Genomic DNA, 23,112 nt, shown 5'->3' on the forward strand with positions numbered 1-23,112 from the left:
ACTCGGTCATATAAGCAGAAACTGATGCATATTATCATTGATAATATTAAGTACATAAAGTTCACGATTACAACGTCCATTTCCAATAAGAATATCATTTTCAGTTAATATGACCTCATTATTTTCAAATATAACTTTTATTCCAATATTTCCTAATAATGCCACAGAAATCAAATTAATTCTGATATTAGGAACATACAACACATTACTCAATGCCAATGTTTTACCAGATGTGAGTTTGAGAAGAACTTTGCCTTTTCCAAGAACTTGAACAGTTCTCGAGGTCCCAAGATAAACAATTTCTTTTTCTTTCTCAACTTGAGTGTATGATATAAAATCATTTTTATTTATACAAATGTGCCTAGTAGCACCAGAGTCTACCACCCAATTTCTCACATTGGTCTCAATAATTATTTCTGAAATGATCGCAATAATTGTATCATCTGTTTCTGTCAAATTTAATTTTGACTTAACAGGATTGTCTTTTCTTTCACATATTCTCTTGCATTGAGATACATCTTCTATGAAAATTTTATTATTAGCATTAGGCATATAATCAAATTTATTTTCATACCTGTAATCTACAGTATCATAATTTTCTGACAAACTGACTAGAATGGAAGCAGCCAGAGCAACACCAACATCATTATTATAAACGGTCTTAGAATCAATATTATATGCCATAGTTTCTTAAATTGTTGGGGAACAATGATAACACAATAATAATAGTAATAGAAGTACAATAGAATATAATAAATAACAATACTAAAATAATAATATTATAATCGATATAATAATTATAACAGTATATAATAATATTACTTCTAATAAGCAATATAATAACAGTAATAATATTACTTCTAATAAAATAACAGTAACAGTAATATAATTACTTTTTGACAAATTTATTATATTGAGTATTAAATAAATATAATAATGATATTATTTTGAGTAATTTATTAATTATACTTGAGTCGTGCTAGGCACTATCCTAAGAAACTATTTCTGCAATGTGAAATGTTTTCCCAAGATTAAACAAACACTTCCTTGATTAATTAGAGGATGTTCTGAGATAAATAAATTTTCCCTAATTAATTAGAGGATACAGGAATCAATAAAATTATTAACACAAATACCAACAAGTTAATAGTGATATAATTAATAGAATCCTTTTTAAATTAACCATATAATAATAATAAAAGAAGTGAAAGGAATGAAAATGAGTAATGAAACTTGAAAGGAAAAAGAATGTTAGTTACAACATTATGGCAACAAAGTAGCCTATTTATTTAAATTTACAAGGCTTAAAAAGTTGACAAGTGTCCATACACTTGTCTAACTATTTCCATGCAAGATGACAAGTATCAAGACACGTGTTAAAACCAAACATGCATGTTGCCAAGTTTCTTCCATTTTGCCATTTCTCCAAGTAACATATTTGGCTTCTAAAATACATATAAATGACATGAATTTTCCAACATATTTTAAATATAAATTATTTTTGAAATAAAATATGTTTCCTACACAATGATCCGAGGCACTCTAGAGAGGACTCATAAAAGCTCAACATTTCATTGTTTATTTGCTCCTCTTCTTCCTACGCTATTTCATATGATTCCACCTTCTCTTTGTGGTTGTAACTTTTGTGCATGTTTGTTAGCTTATGGAAAAACCTAGAGCTTTTATCCCCGTGCTCAAGCCATAAGCACCTTGACTTCAACCCGCTAAGAGACTCCTCTAATGTGCAATTTCCTTCAATTCTATGAATTGTATGGCTTTTAGTAGCATAGCCTCATCATTACGCTTCATGTTCTCTGTTTCTATGTCGAAAAGTGGCACCTACATCAAAATTTCAGACTGTTATTAGGGATGTCAGCGAGGAGGGGTAAAGTGCTTCGTGCGCATGCGGGGGCGGGGTGCATGATGTGGATTTTGACTGTAACATCCCAGTGTTCTTTTTGTCTTTTCAAAATAGTAATCAGGTGTTTTCCAGTACTTTGTAAACGATATCTAATGAAAATGCTTCAGAAGCCATCCAAACAAATGCAAATTCATACATTGTTTTACCTGCTATAAGTTGACAGTGTTACGAAAAAATTGCATTATCAAATCACTTTAAAATAATTATTTTATAGATAATTATCTAAAATTAAATAGGTAACTTATTATAATAGTTAAAATTGCAGTCTATTGTAAGAACCGGTGGACACAAAACTTTAACTTGATGGATTTGACATTTTCTACGCACAATGATAAAAAGAATTTTATGAATTTCATTTTTAACATCAAACACAGTTTAAAAAGAAAAAGAAAAATTATGCGAGGCGGGTTGAAATGGAATTTTTTGCCATACAAGGCGGGTGGAGACTTCGCGAGTTTACATGGGTCCGCCCCACTACCGCACCACACCATACTTTTTTCCATACGTATCTGTTGTTACTTGTGTTTCTCCTAAGATATAAATTTATTTTAAGGAAAAGGGTAAAAAATACCCCTCTACTTTCTTTCATAAATTGACTAAGTTTACCCTTAGTTAAACTATGGGGTCAAATATTCCCTTGCGGTTATCAAACTATGCAAATATACCCTTATTTTTAACGGTTTTCCACGTGGACTAACAATTCGGTGAGGTGGACACAACATAATCTTTTACCTCAGTGCTAGATATTTATATTATTTTTCATTTAGCTTTACCACATTTATTTCGGAATTGGGTGAGGTGGACTAACATGGCCTGAAAAAGATTAAAATCTAAATAGCTACCACAATACTTTTAGTAGGTTTTCCCATTCAGGAATTTAAATGGTAGATATGGGTGGCAAATAAGAAGCTTTGATTTGAGTTGAATGGTTAATCTCCTTTTGCAACAAAAAGTACTTGAGATGCACTAGCTATAGGCCATCCTCTCTTTTGAAGTTTCATTTGTCCGTTGTGGACTAAACTAGATTAGATGTGAACATATTGGAATAAAGCTCTATAAAGCAGGGATAGGATGACATTATTATAGGGCTTTATTAAATTACACTCACATTTTATCTGTTGCTCGATTCAATGATCTGTAACTTCTGTAACATTGATGAAAGCCATTTAATAACTTTTCTAGTAGTACAAATTTATTTTAAAAATAAAATAGGTAGGAGAAAAAGAATCTGTTGATGGATTGAAATTTAAATCTGTGACGTCCGTGTCAGTCTAAAGGATGAAAGTTGGCCCATGAAGTCATGAACCATATCAAGAATTTTGGCAAAAGTTGTTATTGGGTGTGAATTTTCTTGATACTATGACTAAGCACTTGATTACCTTTATAGGAGTCACTCTAGACCAGTTCAGCACTTGATTACCTTTATAGTAGTCACTCTAGACCAGTTCCACTGATATCTGGTTCCAACATGAAGAAACTCTATGAATGCAGGGTACAATAACAAGCACCTGAAGCATAATGTTGAATGAGTTTCTTCTTTCCTTTCCTTTTCTTTATACCATTTGAATCTTATTTTCATCTAAAAAGAGGGAAGCAGCTGTTTCCTAACAGTAGGAAATGCCTCTGCACTGTACCTTATGTTGTTTCAGTGGTAAAGTTTTTTCGAAATAAATATCATTTCTGAAGTAGATTCAAGCCATTTTAGTCCACCTCACCCAATTTTGAAATAAATATGTGGCAAAGTTAAATGAAATAGAATGTAAATATCTAGTGCTGAGGTGGCAGGCTACGTGGCGTCCACCTCACCCAATTGTTAGTTCATGTGAAAAACCATCAAAAATAAGGGTATGTTTGCATAGTTTGATAACAACAATGGTATATTTGACCCCATAGTTTAACTAGGGACAAACTTAACCAATTTATGAAAGTAGAGGGGTATTTTTAACCCTTTTCCCTTTATTTTATAATATTAGTGTTTGGGCCAGCAGACACAGACCTCGACTAATTCCATGGAGTATCTACTACCTCCACTCGCATAGGTACTACATAACTTTCTCCACCAAGGCTTAACAGATGGGACAAATCACCGTACATTCTATCCACCACTTAGATTCAAACTTGGGATCTCATGGGTGTCAGCCAACTTCAATGACTAGGCCACACTTTGGTGCTATCAAGATATGTATTAGTATGTCAAATAGCATAGCTAAGAGACATTTTGTCATCATGGCTTCAAAATAAGTAAACCATCTATATGTAAGCTAATAAAACACATAAAATACTTTTGTTACCATCCCAAGAAAACTAATAAAACACATAAAATACTTTTGTTACCATCCCAAGAAAACTAATAAAAGAACTGAAAAATATCTACAATGTTTCAGAAAAAATTAGATTATACTGACGTCATTAAAAAGACAATTACCCTTTAATTCCCCAATATACATGTTAAGATCAAAACAAGCAGAAAAAAGCATCTACATGAATGTATGTTCGAAGGATTCATCTTTCATATACAACAAGCCCAGGAGTGGATCTAGGGGTCTGGGTGAGGGTTTCCAACAGCAACTTTCGTGTGGATCTAGAATTTATATAGAGAAATCTAACAAATATATAAGAATTATATGTTGGGAATCCATAAACAAAGTGTATTATTGATCTAGTGGAGTAGAGACACTTGTAAAAGTTTTATTGGCCTTTTGGTTATGTGTTTCAAATACCTTTAGTTACTATTTGATTTTTTTTTATCTAACATAGAGACCCACAAGCTTTAAATCCTGAATCCGCCTCTGAACAAGCCCGTTACTACATGGTCCTTGTATAAGACCACATCTATTGATTTATCATGCTTCACAACAAGTATTAATTCTACTATCCTATCTGAAAAAACCTATAGGACGGAAATTATGGCCACTTCTAAAGCATCCAAAAATTAAAGGACTATTCCTACTTGATCTCAAAAGGCACAATTTATTATGTTATTGTGATTTTTGTTGAACGATAGCAGGTCCTTTTGTCTCCTATCAGTCCATAATATGATAATGGGTGCAATCCAACTGAAACCAAATGCAATCTAATATGAAATTCTAGAAGTTTCTCTTAACCTCAATAGTAAAAAAGTATAAAACTATGAAGGTTAAGCACAGATAGTGTTAATTAATAGACTCTCGGAATTTAGAAACTAAGCTCGAATAACTCACCAACATCAAATAGAAATCAATCTTCTTTTACGAAGCAGTAGACAAACCTCTATAGGCCTAAGGGTTCCTACTTCCCTCCAGTGTGTTCAAGGCATGATTATTTTTTTAATAAACACGAAATCCTTCTGAAACCAGTCCTTTGGGACAACAGCAGCCTCCGAAACTCGGGGATGATGGGCTTGCCCATCTAGCCCTTCTCCACTTAAAAAGTGGACTTAGTTCTCCTGCCACAGAGATCAAACTTGTGACCCAATGACACAAGTCCATCAACCTTTGCCAATGGAGCTAACCCCTAGGGGCTTCAAGACATGATTATTATGTGTATAGTCAGTAAAAAAAATGGGCATTGATAATTTCCCATATAGTCCTCAGATTACACAAAAATGGAAAAACCATGTTTTGTTTGGGTGAAATAGAAGTGCATTGAATAAAAGAAAATAGAGTTTTTTACATAACAAGGCCTAGTCAGGCACAAAAACATAATTATTGGGATTGTTGGCTTTTAGCTTTAAAATTGAAGAAATAACAGAGAAAGAGTTGGAGAAAAATAAAATACGGCAATAGTATTGTCAAAGGGAATTATTTTATTAATAACTCAAAACATATATTTATAGCTAACTTTCTAACTACACTCCAATTTAAATTGGGATAACTAATTCTTATTCAAATAATAAAGGGACAACTAATTCCTAAATCACATAGGACTCTAATAATTAAAAATTACTGAAAATATTTATTCCTACTTTATTTCTGAGACATATTTTCAACACTCCTCTTTGGATCAGAAATTGTCTCAGCTTTGGTTGAATTTGACCTCTTGAATAAATCTGTCAATTCATCTTTGTTCTTGCAAGGCTTGTGTGCATCTTCTGAAATTGTTTTGATTGCAATATTCTCTTTTCCTTCTGTAGGAATATAGTCACCATTTTCAATTTTGAGTTTCTTATTTTTCAAAGACAGAAACTCTTTGAAAAGAGTTTTGTCATATTTGTGGTTTGTACAATCACTGTCAATCGTCCCAAAATTAGATTTCTTGGTTGAAGAATATGTTGCCACAAATAAGTGATCTTCTTCTTCTTCTTTGGTGACTTGAGCATCTTCTTTATTCTCTTGATATTTGGTTTTGCAAATAACAGCTTCATGGCCAAGTTGATTACAGATCTTACATTCTGCATCTGGTCTATTCCAACATTTAAATGGAGGGTGACCTATTTTGCCACAGTGCTGGCAAGGTAAGTAATTATTACCCTTACTTTGAGTCTTGTGGTTGGCCGCCGAAGCTCCTTCAACTATACCATCCTATCTCATAAGCCTCCTTTGCTTTTGCGCCTGCAACGTATTTAATAATTCTGCCAATGTAATCTTGGACAGGTCTTTTGTGTTTTCCAAGATAATTATTGATACTTCGTATCTTTCAGGCATAGTAACAAGAATTTTTTTTAACACTTCTTGAATCTTTAAATTTTGTGCCAAACAATCTTATCTTGTTAACAATGCTAAGAAGTCGGTTTGAGTACTCTTTGACAGTCTCAAATTCCTTCATCTTTTGCAATTCGAATTCCCTTACTAGATTCAACACCTTCATGTCTCGTATTCTTTCATCTCCGGTATATTCTTCCTTCAGACAATCCCAAATTTCTTTTGGTGATTTAAGGGTCATAATTCTTATGAAAATTATTGGAGACAGACTAGCAAACAAAGTTGCTTTTGCCTTTGATTTTCTGATTTTCTTTTTCTTTTGGCTTTTGATCTGGGCCATCGTGGGATTATCGGGTAGCGGAATAACATCATAATCCTCCTCTACTGCCTCCAAAAAATCTAAAGCCTCAAGATAAGTCTCCATTTTTATTGCCCAAAGATGGTAATTCTCACCATCAAAGACAGGAGGAGCTATTTGGGAAAAGTTCTCAAGATAAGTCTCCATTTTTATTGCCCAAAGATGGTAATTCTCACCATCAAAGACAGGAGGAGCTATTTGGGAAAAGTTTTCAGAATTCATCTCTCTCACAGATCCCTCAAGAAACTGGCTCTTGATATCAATTGTTGGTTTTTAGCTTTGAAATTGAAGAAATAACAGAGAAAGAGTTGGAGAAAAATAAAATACGACAATAGTATTGTCAAAGAGAATTATTTTATTAATAACTCAAAACGTATATTTATAGCTAACTTTCTAACTACACTCCAATTTAAATTGGAATAACTAATTCTTATTCAAATAATGAAGGGACAACTAATTCCTAAGTCACATAAGACTCTAATAATTAAAAATTACTGAAAATATTTATTCCTACTTTATTTCTAGACATATTTTCAACAAGGATTATCATTCCCACTACTAGGTACCAAGCGGGAGAATGATTTCCCAATAAAATCCTCCCAAAAAACTACTCCTACACTACAATAGGAATGACACCAAATTTAATTAAACAAGAGAGAAATAAAAAAGCAAAAAGCCAGGGATATTTAAAATAGTTTATACTGGATTGTACCAAGAGCTTAACATCATCATGCTCTTTAGCAAATAACTGCAATCATGTAGCACAACACATACACATCAGAGGGAGCAAGATAGTAGATTGGCAAGGTTCTTTATCCACTATGCAACACTACCCTTAGCCGTTTTCTCACCCCTCCCCCCTCAAATCAAGGGGTGCCTTGGAGTAAAATGTAGGGTAATAATGCGTACAATAAATCTTGTCATTCGACCCTTTCTCAAACCCGTGTATAGCTTTCCCTTCTCCACAATAGATTAAGTTGCTCAGTTTTACAAAGTAAAGTCCAGAATAAGAACACACAAACTGAAGATTGAATGTTACCCAAGGTAAAGTAACCACGCCGTAAAGAAGAGGTGTTGCTAAGGGGTTCATCAGCTTCAAGAATATGAGAAGATTGAAGTTGTGGCACTGAGGAGAGAATAACAGGAGACGATGAGTGTTTCAGAACCCTATCAAGTTGATGAGCATTCATAATGCATTTTTCTATGATAAAAGCCTCTCAATGAGAGGATGACAAGTCCAAAAAAGGTGTTGGGCAATTTTTTGTGTTGTTCCAAACAAGCTCTTGCGACTACTTTTTCCTAAACCTGGGTGAAACCCTATGTTGCTATTTTTGTTCACTTTCAAGTTTTCTTTTGGTAACAAAAATTTTATTCCCAGATATGACAATAAGAACAAGAGTCTTGACATGGGCTGGACAACATCCCAACTTCAGATCATTACCAAGTTTCTCGTCAATGAACTAATCTAGGCTATTCAGCTATAAAAATTAAGATTAAGCATATGGCCTATTGGTTTGGGATACATGATAGTTGTACAATGGATGTCTTGGATAATCTGTCTAATAAGTGCTTCTCTAATTTTCTTTATCAGTTGAAAGGTTCTTTGATTCCTCTCCAGCCAATGTGATACATAGTGGCTGCTAAGCTCATCCTTCAGATTATTGCTCTTGGGTGCTTCTCTTTTGTGTGTAATGTCCTCCCCTTGTTAAACCTTGCCATATTAAAATTCTTTTCCAAATGTCACCTGATATAGAACATATAAAGAATAGGTGTTGATGGTTTTCTATTTTCTCATCACATAAAGCACAAGTTAGATTTGTGTGAATACCTCATTTGTCTAGTTGACCTTTGGTATAGAGTCTTCGTTGAATAGCTATGAACATGATAAACCTCCACTTTGGGTGACCTTGATTGTTACAATGTAATATCTTCTACTCAACTTTAGGAAACTACCCTCGAAGTTGGTTATACATACCTTTGATGGAGAAAGAGTCCTTCTCCATTACACATTCAATGATTAGACCTGCGTCAACAAATCATTTACTAGCATGTAAAATATTTTGAATGATCCAAGAGGCTTGTTTGGTCAGTGTGTTCCAAGGCATCCTGCCCTTCAAGTAATAAGCATGCACCCACAAAATCCATAGTTTATCTTTCTTCATATTCAAGTTTCTTAAATTTTAAGGATAGCTACTCTGTTCCATACATACATATCTATAATACTAAGTCCTCCCGCTAATTTGGGCAAGCACACCTTGCATCATGCTATGAGTGCCTTGCCTTTATTCTGTATATCTCCATTCCACAAAAATCTTCTGCACTTAGTCTCCACCTTTCTAGGATTACTTTACGTATTGGAAATGCCTGGGACCAGAAAGTTTGAATACCAGCTAGTACACTAGTGATCATCTGTTTCCTGCCAGCATATGAGAAAATATAACTATCAAGCTAGTGATCTTTCCAATCATCTTGTCTGGTAGAGCTTGGAGCCACTGATAATTTTTTTGTGCTCGACGGCACTCCCATGTACTTGAAAGTCAATTGTCCAACTGTAAACTCCAACTGCTGAAGAATAATCTATTGGACATTCTCAGGTACACCCCAAAGTAAATATTTCACTTTGATTGGTTTGCTATAAGATCTGAAGCTGTAAAAAACTTTGTAAAGCATTCATAGAACAGGATAGCAAAAACTACATCTCCTTTGGAGAACAAAAGCAGATCATCAACAAAGTTGAGTTGTATTATGTTCAGCTTTTGGCATCTTAGATGGAAATTAAAATCTAGATTTTTGTCCCAATCTGTTCAACATTCTAGTCAGATAATCCATACCTAAAACGAATAAATATGATAATAAAGGATCACTCTGGCTCACTCTATCTTAGCAGCAAATGGTGGGCTTGGGAAACCATTAATATTTATTGAGTAGGAGACAGTCCTAACACAACACATTATCCATTTAATAAATATCCCAAGGAAATTCTTGCCCAGTAACATCTCCTCAAGGAAAGGCCTTTTCAAGGAGTCATAAGCCTTTTGCATATTTATTTTAATCATACACCTGGGTGAAAAACCTTTTCTACCATAACCCTTGACAAATTCATGACTAAGCAAGATATTATCTTTTAAGACCCTACCAGGAACAAAAGCAGCTTGGCTAATGTCTACAAGATGAAGCATGAGAGGTTGGAGTCTAGAAGTGAGAATTTTTTATATGATCTTATAAATGGTATTCCAACAATATATTGGTCTATACTGTTTAATTGAGCTAAGATGTTTTACTTTTATAATCAAGGTTACGGAAGTAGTATTAATAGGTTTATACATCTCATCAGTACTAAAGAACTGTAAAATTACATCAATTACCTCCCTTCCTATGATTAGCTATGCTTGTTTGAAAAAGTAGGAGTTAACACCATCTCTACCAGGAGCTTTGTTATTCTCAATGCCTTTAAGAGCTTGAATAACATCATTTGCAGTAAATGATTGTATGAGTTGCAACTGTTGGCTCCTAGTGAGGGACCATCTTTAATCACTGTGGGAGAAATAGATGTTAATTAGGGAGTGGCTAATCCTAGAAATCCTTTATAAGATCCTACAATTTCAATTTTGATTACCTGATTTCCTCTAATACTGGTCCCATCTTCTACATATAAGATCTTGATCTGATTTTGTGCCTTTTTACCTTTCATACTTGTAAAAGATAAGTTGTGTTTGAATCATCTAAATTTAGCCATTGTACTCTAGATTTTTTCTTATATATGCTTTCTTTGTCATGACTCAAACTAGGGCCTGGCCGTGACTGGTATCTCAAGTCTACCGAGGATCGGAGACCACCCCTTTGCTTAGCCAAATAGAATCTAATACACTAATAGTGACTAAATTTCGAACATATAACAAGATAGAATAATCAAATTCAAGAAGTGTAAGATACATCAACAACTAACAGTAATCCACAAAGCCTCTGTGACCAAATTGAATCAAACCAATGTCGGGACATGCCCCTGATGATAGCCAAAATAAGTCCAAAGAAAAGTTTATGATAGAAGATAAACCAAGAAGTAACGGCCTTCCGAAAGAAGGAGGCTCACCACTTTAAGCTGACCACTGACAATCCAAAAATCCTATCACTCCGTAAAAAAAGTAGAAGTGTCTTCGGTTCCTGCATCGCGTGAGGATATAGTGTCCGGAGATAGTTAACGGGTTGAGCGCTAGCATGTAACTCAGGGGATAAGGATAAAGTAATGACAATTCAAAATCCAGTTCAATTCATATACATGCATGCATACATATACATATATAAAATACTGGGATAGGGAACAAGGCTTAGCATGAAATTTAAAACATTAGTCTGGACTGTGTAGCTCATCTATCATAAGAAGGCACCCACCGGTTATATGGTCCAGCTCTCCCACAGCTGAAAGGGCCCCAGTACGCATAGCTGCACGAACCAGAGAATAATCATATATCAAGGATGACTTAAGAATCCATGGGGGACTCGAACCCCCCGGTCATATATCAAGGATGGCTTAAGAATCCAATCATGTAACATGGGGGACTCGAACCACCCAGTCATTTAGACCTACGCGCCGATAAACACAATTTTCAGTATTGGTCCATCCGGACCTCCACTTTCACGACACAGATACACAAACCTATTTTAAACCCAATTAAAACATCTTTCACATATTCCCATTCGTTGAACCAATTCATTCATTAAGGTACCCCGTTGGTATCGTCATACCAACTTCACTTCCAAGCTACATTATCATGTTGTATCAATTGTTCATCACATGGGAAAATTCACAACCCCTTTGGTTTAATTATGAATTAACATGGGAAATTCACAATTCCCAAGGTTCAATTAAAAATTAATTTGTGGTTCATTAGCCTTTTATGCATGCAATAGATTAAGTGAGAAAGTCAAACCATGTGACAAAATCATGTCTCAATATCAATTACATAATTTCTAAAACCATATGTCAAGCCGAAATCATCAAATTCGAGGAAACCATGACCTCTTAGTTCATTCACCATACCCATGTATCCCACAAGTTTAAATCCATTAGAAGCATAAAGAATGCATAAAAAATCATAGGAAAACAATTTAAGAAACATTAATTCCAAAACATTCAACTATTCAAATCCACATAAATAATCATATAATTTCATGCTTTAAGTAAAACAAATTTAAGGGTACAGTCACATGCCTTAATCACCAAGAAATTTGAACAAGGAATCGACCTTGGAATTCCTTGGAAGCTCTAATTGCCACCTTGAGAAACCCTAAATGTTTTTGCTTGAGAGAATTTGAGAGAGCCTTAAGAGTTGTTTTGACTATGTTATAGATAATAATGGGGTCCTTAATAGGGTTTTAAGTCGTGGGTTGCTAGTGGGGAAAAGGGAAAATATCCAAAGTACCCTTAATGAAACATTGAAAACTATCGTTAGTGACCACAGTTCATCCTACAACTCGTAAGGTCTCGTTACGACTAATCATCATGAGTCGTAGCCTAGGCAGAAACATCAAGGCCCTATATTGGTTATCTTACGGAAGGCACATTATGCCTCGTAATGAGTCTATGTGACTTGCAATACTTGGTCGTAATTAGGACAAAACACTTAAGGCACAACACTGGTTATCCTACGATTTAGACTATATGACTCGTATAAAGTCTTGACGACTCTCTGGGTGCCAATTATGACCAACACAAAGACTTAGCAAAATACACTGGCTGGGCTACGATTTAGGGTTCTACAATCCGTACTGACTCTCTACGAATCATATGGATAGTTGTAGTCTGGGCAGTGAGTGTAAAAACTCAATAATTCCAGGGGCAAAAATCCAAGGTGTTACATTCTCCCCCCTCCCCAGGATCATTCATCCCCGAATGATGAGATAAGGAATACATTAGCATGATATAACATGGAATACAACCACACTTACCTTTAACAAAGACAAAAAACAAAAATATAAAGTAAAACACACTTTTCTTTAATAAAGTCAGAAAATAAAGATATCAAGGAAATACATACCATAAGCACAATTATCCTAAGTAGAAAACAAGAATGGATATTTAGACTTCATGTCCTCTTCAGCCTCCTAAGTGGCTTCTTCAACCTTATGATTCCTTTATTGAACCTTCATCAAATCCACATCCTTAGTCCACAATCGACGGATTTGTCAATCCAAGATCTAAATCGGGACTTCCTCATAAGACACGGAATCCAAAACGCCAATACTTTCCAAAGAGACAATTGAAGAAGGATCGCCCACACACTTCTTCAACATCGAGACATGGAACACCAGATGAATTGAACCCAAACTAGAAGGCTTGTAAGCAACATTGCCCACTCTCCTCAAGATCAAGTAAGGTCTGAAATGTTGGGGATTGAGTTTCCCCTTCTTTCCAAACTGGATCGCTCCCTTCATGGGAGATACCTTCAAGAACAACCAATCACCAATATCAAACTCTAACTCCCTATGCCTCAAACTAGCATAAGACTTTTGGCGGCTTTGGGCAGTCTTAAGACTATTCCTAATCACCTTCACCTTCTCCATAGCCTGATAAACCATGTCAGGACTAAATACCTCACCTCACTAACTTCGAACTATCCAATAGGAGACAAATATCACCTATCATATAAAGCCTCGAATGGAGCCATCCAAATACTCGAGTGATAGTTGTTATTATACGCAAATTCTATTACCAAAATCAATCACATAGCCCCTTAACATATCCTCCAAAGTCTAAATAGCCCTTTCCGCTTGTCCATCCATCTGAGGATGGAAAGCGGTGCTAAGGTTCACCTTTGTCCCCAAACCTTTTTGAAAAAAATGCCAAAAGTGTAATGAGAACTGTGTACCTCGTTCAGATATAATGGAAATTGATCACCATGCAACTTGACGATCTCCTGAATGAATAACTTCACATAATTCTCTATGGAAAAGTTAGTCCTCACAGGTAAGAAGTGAGCAGACTTAGCTATCTTATCCACTATGACCTAAATCGAATCAAACCGACTATGAGATCGCAAAAGACCAGTAATGAAATCCATGTTAATCACTTCCCATTTCCATACAGGCAACTCAATCTCTTGAGATAATCCACCAGGCCCCAAGTGCTCAACTTTCACTTGCTGACAAACCATACACTTAGCCACGAAATTTGCCACATTTCTCTTCATGTTATTCCACCAAGAAATCTACTTCAAGTCATGATACATCTTCGTCAAACTAGGATGAGCAGTATATCTCGACTCATGAACCTTGGCCAAAATTCTTTCCCGCAACCTATCGATATCGGTAATGCACGATCTACCTTGGCACCTTAGGATACCATCACCACTAATCTCAAAAGCCCAGACTTTTTGCTAACCACATAATCTTTGATTTTCATCAAGGCAGGATCAAAAACCTACTTCTCCTTTACCTCAGTATCGAGAGAAGACTTCTCCACCTCCTGAATAACCACCCCACCATACTCAAAATCCAAATGACGTACTCCAATATTAGCCAAACAGTGAATATCCTTCACCAAACCTTTCTTCTCCTAATCAACATGAGATAAGCACCCCATAGATAACCTTCTAAGAGCATCAGCAACCACATTAGCTTTACCTAGATGATAGTGAAGACTTATATCATAGTCCTTGAGCAACTTAAGCCATCTTCTTTACCTAAGATTCCACTCCTTCTGAGTGAACACGTATTGCAAGCTCTTCTGATCAGAATATATGTCAACATAAACTCCATACAAGTAATGGCGCCAAATCTTCAAAGCAAAAACCACAGCCAACAACTCCAAATCATGAGTCGGATAATTCTTCTCATACACTTTAAGCTGTTTAGAAGCATACGCCACTACCCTGTGATGCTGCATTAGAACACAACCAAGTCCCACATTAGAAGCATCACAATATACCACGAAACCATCAGTACCCTTGGGTAGAGTCCAAATCGGAGCCAAAGTCAACTTATTCTTCAACTTCTCAAAACTAACTTCTCAAGCATCGGACCACACCACAGGAAATTCATCTTTTTCTGAGTCAACTTAGTCAATGGGGCAGCAATCAAAGAGAAACTCTTCATAAATATCCTATATACCCAGCTAACCCAAGAAACTCCAAATATAGATTGGAGTCGTGGGTCTAGGCCACTACTAACCACCAAAACATTCTATGGATCCACCATGATCCCTTCACTACAAACAACATGACCCAGAAAAGTAACAATATTCAACCAGAACTCACACTTGGAAAATTTATCATACAAGTGTTGATCTTTAAGGGTATGTTACACTATATGGAGGTGATTGGCATAATCCTCTTTACTCTTTGAATACAACAGAATATCATCTGTCATGACCCAAACTAAGGCCAGTCCGTGAAGGGTATCTCAAGTCCCATGCGGGTTGGAGATCACCCCCTGTATCTAAAAAAACCAAACCAAACACAATATCCCTTACCGTCGGATGAATTTCGAACATATAACAAGATAGCATGCATCAAGCTTAATGAAATTCAAGACATGTCTATAACCGATGACCAGCCAAATAACCGACCAACATCACCCAATATCTACAGTAATCCAAAAAAGCCTCCTAACACAAGAACCAAAACCATTCTTGGTCTGGACACGTCCTCCACTCAGACAGGCGATAATAAGAATGAAAATAATAATGTTAATGACAATAAAACTCTCAACTCTGGTCTATGATGAACTGTCTAAGTCTTGTGAAGTATGGAATCTCACAACTTCATCACAATGAACTGACGAACCAAGCAGATCCACCTAACTCTGCACAAAAAAAGTACACTTTTTTTGGACCCTGCATCGTATAGGGATACAACGTCCAGAAACGGTTAGTGGGGTGAACACTAACATGAAACTTAGGGATAAGGATAACATAATGCCATCTTCAATAATTTCAAAATCATTCAAATCTAATGCATATACATATAAATATATCACATGCCGTGATAGGGATCAAGGCTTAACATGAACGTTTAAAACCTAAACCTAGGTTGTGTAGCTTTACCGTCATAGTATAATAGTACCCATAGGCTATATGGACCCTAGGTATCACCCCTTGGTTGTGCCTCAATACTTGTTGTCGCATGAACCATAGAAAGATCATATATAGACATGGGACCCCTAACCTCCCAATCATATACAAAGGTGACTTAAGCACCCGATCATGTAATATAGTATGGGGTTCTCTAACCTCCCAATCACATAATAGTGATAGTAAGGTGGAATCGAACCACCTAGTCATAAGCAAAGAGAGACTCTAATCCCAAGCCATTTCAACCCCTGCACTGGCTAGCGCGGTTTCCAGTGTTGGTCCGTTAGGACAGCCACTTTCATGACCATTTACACTACCTTCTTTTAAGATTAATTAAATATTTTACACACACTCCTATTCATTGAACAATATTTCACATTAAGGCATACATTGTTGGTATCATCATTTCAACTACACTAGCAAAGTAACAACAACATGCCAAATAATTAAATCACTTGGGGCAATTCACAACCCTCTTAGTTCAAATATGGCATAGCTTGTGAAAACACAAAACCCATAATGTTCAATTCAAAAACATTATGCAATAGTTCAAGGATAATTCAATTCCCATATTTATCATAATTAAAACTAATTTCACAATATGGGGTTGGGGTCATAACCACTTCAAAAGTCACAAGTTAGGGGAAAATCACACTTTCCTAGTTCATTCACTATACCCATGCGCCCACAAGTTCAAAACCTTAATTAAAGCATGAATAATCATATGTAAACCATGGGAAACACTGTTTAATCAATAAACATTCAAACCTTCAACCCATATTTCAAACTAACATTAATAGCTCATGAATAATACTTTAAAATATATGCTTTTAGCAAATTAACAATGAAGGAAGAGCAACATGCCTGAAATACCAAGTTTCACAGAAGGAATTCAACCCTTAAGCCCGTGGATGATCTACTTCTTGGAAACCCTAAGCATTGATGCTTGAGAGAATTTGATAGAGCCTTTGAAATGTTTAAGTACGTTAAGGATGAAATATAAACCCCTTAAGTGCTTTATGGACGTGGGGTTTTAATGGGTCAAGGAGGGAATTATCCAAATTTCCCTCAAATTAAAAGTTGAATTTCAGTTGTCAATGACTACAGGTCACAATACGACTCATATAGCCTCATTACGACTCGTTACCCTGAGTCATAGCCAAGACAATTCCCAGAACACCCACACACTGTTGGATATTACGACTCAATTGGTACCACTTATAATGGGACCCTATGACTCGTAGGGTCCAGTCGTAGTCATCACAAAACCTAATTGGGTAAACATAAAAAATCCTACGATTTGTGACCAATGACTCATAATAAGTATTTATGACTCTTAGTGAGCCACTCGTACTCAGAGCAGAACTTAGCCACTAAATTACTAATTTGGTTACGACTATGGTCCCTAGGACCTGTCAAGATTCCCTACAAATCTTATCCCTAAGTCATACTCAGGACAAAATCTCAAGTATTTTTCACTGGACACCTTACGGCTAGAGTGACGTGACCCATCAAGACACCCTATGACTCATAGGGTGAGTCATAGTCAAGACACTGAGGATAAAATTTTAGAAATTTTTAAGGACCAAAAATCTGAGGCATTACATACTCCCACATTTAGGATCACTCTTCCTCAAATGATAGGAAAAGGAATTTATTAGAACGATTTGACTCCAAACACAACCACACTTATCTTTAACAAAGACAAAAAACAAAGATAATATAGAATACACATACCTCAAGCACGATTATCCAGAATGGAAATGAGAACGGATACTTGGACTTTATGTCCTCCTCTACTTCCCAAGTAGCTTCCTCAATCTTTTGGTTCCTCCAGGGAACCTTTACCAAAGCCGCATTCTTTATCCCCAATCGATGGACTTACCGATCCAAAATCTCAACTGAGACCTCCTCGTAGGACAAGGAATCCGAAATACACACCTCCTCCAAGGAAACAACCGTTGAAGGATCACCCAAGCACTTCCTCAACATCAAAACATGAAACACCGGGTGAATGGAGCTCAAGCTGGAAGGCAACTCCAATTAATATGCAACATTACTAACCCTCTTCAAAACCAAGTACGAACTAACATAATGGGGATTGAGCTTTCCATTCTTGCCAAAATGTATCACTTCCTTCATGGGAAACAACTTTAAGAACACCCAATCAAAAATACAAAACTTCAACTCTCTTTGCCTCACAACCGCGTATGACTTTTGGAAACTTTGGGTGACCTTAAGTCTATCCCAAATCACCTTCACCTTCTCCATAGCTTAGTGAACCAAATCAGGGCCAAACAACTTATTCTCACCAACCTTAAACAACCCAATAGGAGAACTACACCTTGTACTATATAAGGCCTTGAACGGAGCCATACCAATGCTAGAGTGATAATTGTTATTGTAAGCAAATTCTATGAGAGGCAAGTGATCTACCCAATTACTACCAAAATAAAAAACACAAGCCTAAAGCATATCTTCCAAAACCTAAATCATCCTTTCTTCTTTCCCATCTATCTGCAGATGAAGTCATACTAAAGGCTACCTTAGTGCCCAAATCTCACTGGAATGACCTGTAAAAGTGAGATGAGAATTGGGTACCCCGATCAGATATGGTGGAGACTGGAGTACCATGCAACTTCATGATCTCCTTAATAAATAACCTGGCATAATCCTCAAGAGAGTAATTAGTCCCCACGGAAAAGAAGTGAGAAGACTTAGTCATCCTATTCACAATGACCCAAATCAATTCAAACTGCTGGTGAGGCCTCGAAAGACCCATAACAAAATCAATATTAATAATTTTCTATTTTGACACTGGCAACTTAATTTCCTGAGTTAATCCACTAGCCTCAAGCGCTCTACCTTCACTTGCTGACACACAATGCACTTAGCCATAAATTTTGTCATGTCCCACTTTATGTTATTCTACCAATAAATCTCTTTAAGATCATGATACATTTTCGTCGAACTAGGATAAATAGTATAACGCGACTTATAAGGTTAAACCAAAAACCTTCTTCACAACCCATCAATATTGGGAACACATAATCTACCTTGGTATCTCAAAATACCATCACCACCAATCTCGAAAATCATCACTTTCTGCCTACCTACATCATTCTTGATTTGCATCAGAATAGGATTCAATATTTGTTTCTCCTTCACTTCAGCACTAAGAGATGACCTTGCAACCTCTTGAACAATTATGCCACAATCCTCGAACCGAGAGATGGAATCCTAGATTAGCCAAACGTTGAATATCCTTTACCAATTCCCACTTTTCCTCATCCACATAAGATAAGTTTCCCATGGATAACCTGCTAAGAGCATCAACAACCACATTAGCTTTACCTGGATGATAGTGAAGACTCATGTCATAGTTCTTGAACAACTCAAGCCATCTCCTTCGCCTGAGATTTAGCTCCTTCTGAGTGAAAACATATTGCAGGCTCTTATGATCAGAATATATATCAACATAAACCCCATACAAATAATATCGTCGGATCTTTAATGCAAACACCATAACTAATAATTCCAAATCATGAGTTGGATAACTCTTCTCATGATCTTTCAACTGTATAAAAGCATATGCAATGACCTTGCCATGCTGCATCAACACGCAACCCAGCCTTACCTGGGATGCATCACAATAGACAACAAAACCCTCGATGTCCACAGGTAGAGTGAAGATCGGAGCTGAAGTCAACATATCCTTTAGCTTTTCAAAACTACCCTCGCAAGCATCAGGCCATAAGAACTTTACCTTTTTCTAAGTTAACTTAGTCAATGGGGCAGTGATAGAAGAGAAACTCTCCACAAACCTTCTATAATAACCGGCTAAACCCAAGAAGCTCTAAATGTCATATGGAGTCATGGGCATGTGAGACTTCTTAACCATTACAACTTTCTATAGATCTAATATGATCCTTTTACTAAACAACATGTCCAAGTTAAGTCACAACATTAAACCAGAACTCACATTTAGAGAACTTTGCATACAAATACTGATCCTTTAGGGTCTACAACACAAGGTGGAGGTGATCATCATGATCTGCCTCATTCTTAGAATATACCAAAATATCATTGATAAAGACAATGACAAATAGATCCAAGAACTGATGAATAACCTGATTCATAAGGTCCATAAATATTGCTGGGGCATTGGCCAAACTGAAAGACATCACTAAAAACTCAAAATGACTATATCGGCTTCAGAAGGCAAGTCTTAGGGATATCTGCTTCTCTAATCTTCAACTGATAGTACCCTGACCAAAGATTAATCTTATAAAATAACTTAGCACCCTGAAGTTGATCAAAGAGACCATCAATCCTTAAAAGTGGATACTTATTCTTTACGATCATCTTATTCAATTGGCGGTAATCAATACATATTTATGGGACTCATCCTTCTTATGCTTAAAAAGAATAAGAGCACCCTACGGAGTCACCCTAAGGTGGATAAAACCCTTATAAAGAACATCTTTCAACTTCTCCTTGAGTTTTTTCAGCTCAGCCGAAGCCATTTTGTAAGGAGGGATAGAGATAGAATGAGTGTCTAAAAGAAGATCGATTTTAAAATTAATTTTCCTATCAGGAGGAATACCAGGAAAATCATCAGGAAAAACCTTAGGAAATTCATAGACCACAGATACAGTCTACAAAGAAGGATCTTTGGATCTAGAAACCTTAACGTGCACTAAGTGATAAAGTCACCCTTTAGAAACCAAATTCTAGGCTCTAAGATAATTGATTAACCTTTCCTTAGGTACTAGGGAACTATCTTCCAACTCGATCACCAGCTCATTTGGGAAATGGAAACTAACCCTTCAAGTCTGATAATCAAGGGACACATAACACCAATGTAATCAATCTATCCCCAAAATCATATCAAAGTCTAATATGTCCAACTCTATTAGATCTATCAAGGTCTATCTACCATAGACCAATATCACATAACCCCTATAGACACCTCTAGCCACAATGGAGTTACTTACCTGGTGGACACAGTAAATGGGTTCAAAATACATTTTGTATCAAAGCCAAAATAGATAGCCACATAAGGGGTCACATAAGAGAGAGTAGACCCGAGATCAAGTAGGTAATGTACATCAAGACAGAAGAGTTTAAGTATACCAGTAACAATATCAGGGGACGCCTCAGGATCCTGGCGAGTGGCTAGAGTGTACAAATAGTTTTGTCCAGTGCCAGAGCCAAAAGCAGAAGTAGCACCTTTTGGTGCAGGAGCTAAAGACGTCGCAATCGAAAACTTATTAGAAGGACACTCCCGTAGCATGTGACCAATCTGACCATAACTGAAACATCAATTACTCCCTTTGTCATACTGTCCATAATGCAACAGACCACAAAACTGATAAGGTGGATAAGATGGGGATGACTGTGTTCTACCAGCCTGAGACTGGACATGAAGGTTACCAGCTGGAGAAGGATCAATGAAGGCTGATGGAACTCCATGATAGCAATTAGAAGTAGTGACCCTGGACCGATTTGTACCCTAAAAGTAGGATGAAATCTACCCATATTGGCCTCAAGTAGGACAGAGGAGTTTCCACGAGCATTAGATCTTTGGGTACGCATGCTCTGAGAAACAAACAAATGGATATTAGATAAGATTTAAGACCGTAGACTCTATAGATAGAAATATAACAACAAGAAAGGAAACCATTCCAAAATTCCTTGTAGCATCTCTCTTATAAGAGTGGCATGCTACGCACCCATAAATGAAACTCTACTTAACACGATATTATTGATACCCAATAATATCAAACCTACACTCTAATACCATATCTGTCATGACCCAAACCAGGGCATAGGTGTGATGGGTATCTCAAGTCCCATGCGAGACAGAGATTACCCCTACATCTAACCAAATCAGAACAAACACAACATCCCCCACTGTAGGATAAATTCCAAACATATAACAAGATAGCATGTATCAAGCTTAAGAAAATTCAAGACATGTCTTTAACTGATGACTGGTGACCAGCCAAACAACCAACCAACAATATCTAATAGCCATAGTAATCCAACAAAGTCTCCTAACACAAGAACCAAAACCAATCTTAGTCAGGACATATCTCCGACTCTGACAGACGATAATGAGAATAAAAATTATAATGTTAATGATAGTAAAACTCTCAACTCTAGTATGTGATAAGAACTGATGAAATATCTAAATCTTTTAAAGCATGGAAGCTCACCATTTCACACAATAAACCAACAGAAACACCCCAGGTTTTTGGCCCTTGAAAGAATTTCATAGGTTTTGGACTTTTTGTATAAGGTACGACTCTGGGTACTAATAACACTATAAGATATGGTTTAAGGATGGCTCATTCGTATGTTGGGAAGTAGGTTTGGCTTGGTTACTCTCTAAGATGTGACTCAATATCATACTAGTTGTATGATAGGATACGAGGTGTATGATGCCAATTCATATGATGCCTTATGTATGGACTTGTTGAAACTATCCAAGGTGCGATTTGTGGGTACCATTTGTACCTTAAGGTATGAGTTAGGAATGTGTGGTCATATGTTGGTCAGTATAAGGGACCATGGTGAAGGGTAGGGAAGTTAGGGTACCACTCATACCCTAGGATATGGGTTAGAAAGTTGGGTCATACCCACCTGGGAGTTGATTTTTAGCTTTTAAGCTGAGGGTAATCCAAATATTTCCCACCTCAAAACCTTATGTCACCACATTATATAACACTTGGTGGCCTCTTATAACACACTTTGAAGAATAAAAACACTTCAAAATATTCTCTCAAACTCACTCTTGAAGATTGGAGGCTAAGGTTTCTACAAGTGTTCTTCAAAGGGATCAAGAGTCAAGTCTCTCTCTGAAATTTTTTTGTATAAGGCATATACTCTTCCCTCATTATTTGTTCAAACTAAAGGCATGTTTTATTGTGTTTTGAACATGGATTATGAATCATAAATAGTGGTTTTAAAATCAATGTTGAGGGTCTTGATGCATATTATTTGGTATTGGTTTAAACTATGTTTTTACATATTTTTGGTAATGGTTTGCACAGGTGTGTGATTTTTTGTTATGGTTTACCAAATGGATCATGAGTAACCCTAAACTTTATTGTTTTTTCTTGGGTTTTGATCTTGGAAAAGG

General features: G+C 36.3%; 1 long non-coding RNA gene across 2 annotated transcripts; it reads right to left on the reverse strand.

Moving 5' to 3' along the window:
* Window positions 1-1,227: 1,227 nt before the first annotated feature.
* Window positions 1,228-11,165, reverse strand: LOC124885634. 2 transcript variants are annotated; one of them, XR_007042958.1, is made up of 3 exons: window positions 10,515-11,153; window positions 10,264-10,432; window positions 1,228-1,839 (listed from the first exon to the last, which is right to left on the reverse strand). It is a non-coding gene; the product is annotated as an uncharacterized LOC124885634 (long non-coding RNA). The 2 variants fall into 2 exon arrangements; XR_007042957.1 differs by lacking the exon at window positions 1,228-1,839 and adding an exon at window positions 8,532-8,642 and having other exon boundaries at window positions 8,727-10,432; window positions 10,515-11,165.
* Window positions 11,166-23,112: the final 11,947 nt, after the last annotated feature.

This window comes from Capsicum annuum, chromosome 7 (genome assembly GCF_002878395.1).
Source record: "Capsicum annuum cultivar UCD-10X-F1 chromosome 7, UCD10Xv1.1, whole genome shotgun sequence".
NCBI classification, from domain to species: domain Eukaryota; kingdom Viridiplantae; phylum Streptophyta; class Magnoliopsida; order Solanales; family Solanaceae; genus Capsicum; species Capsicum annuum.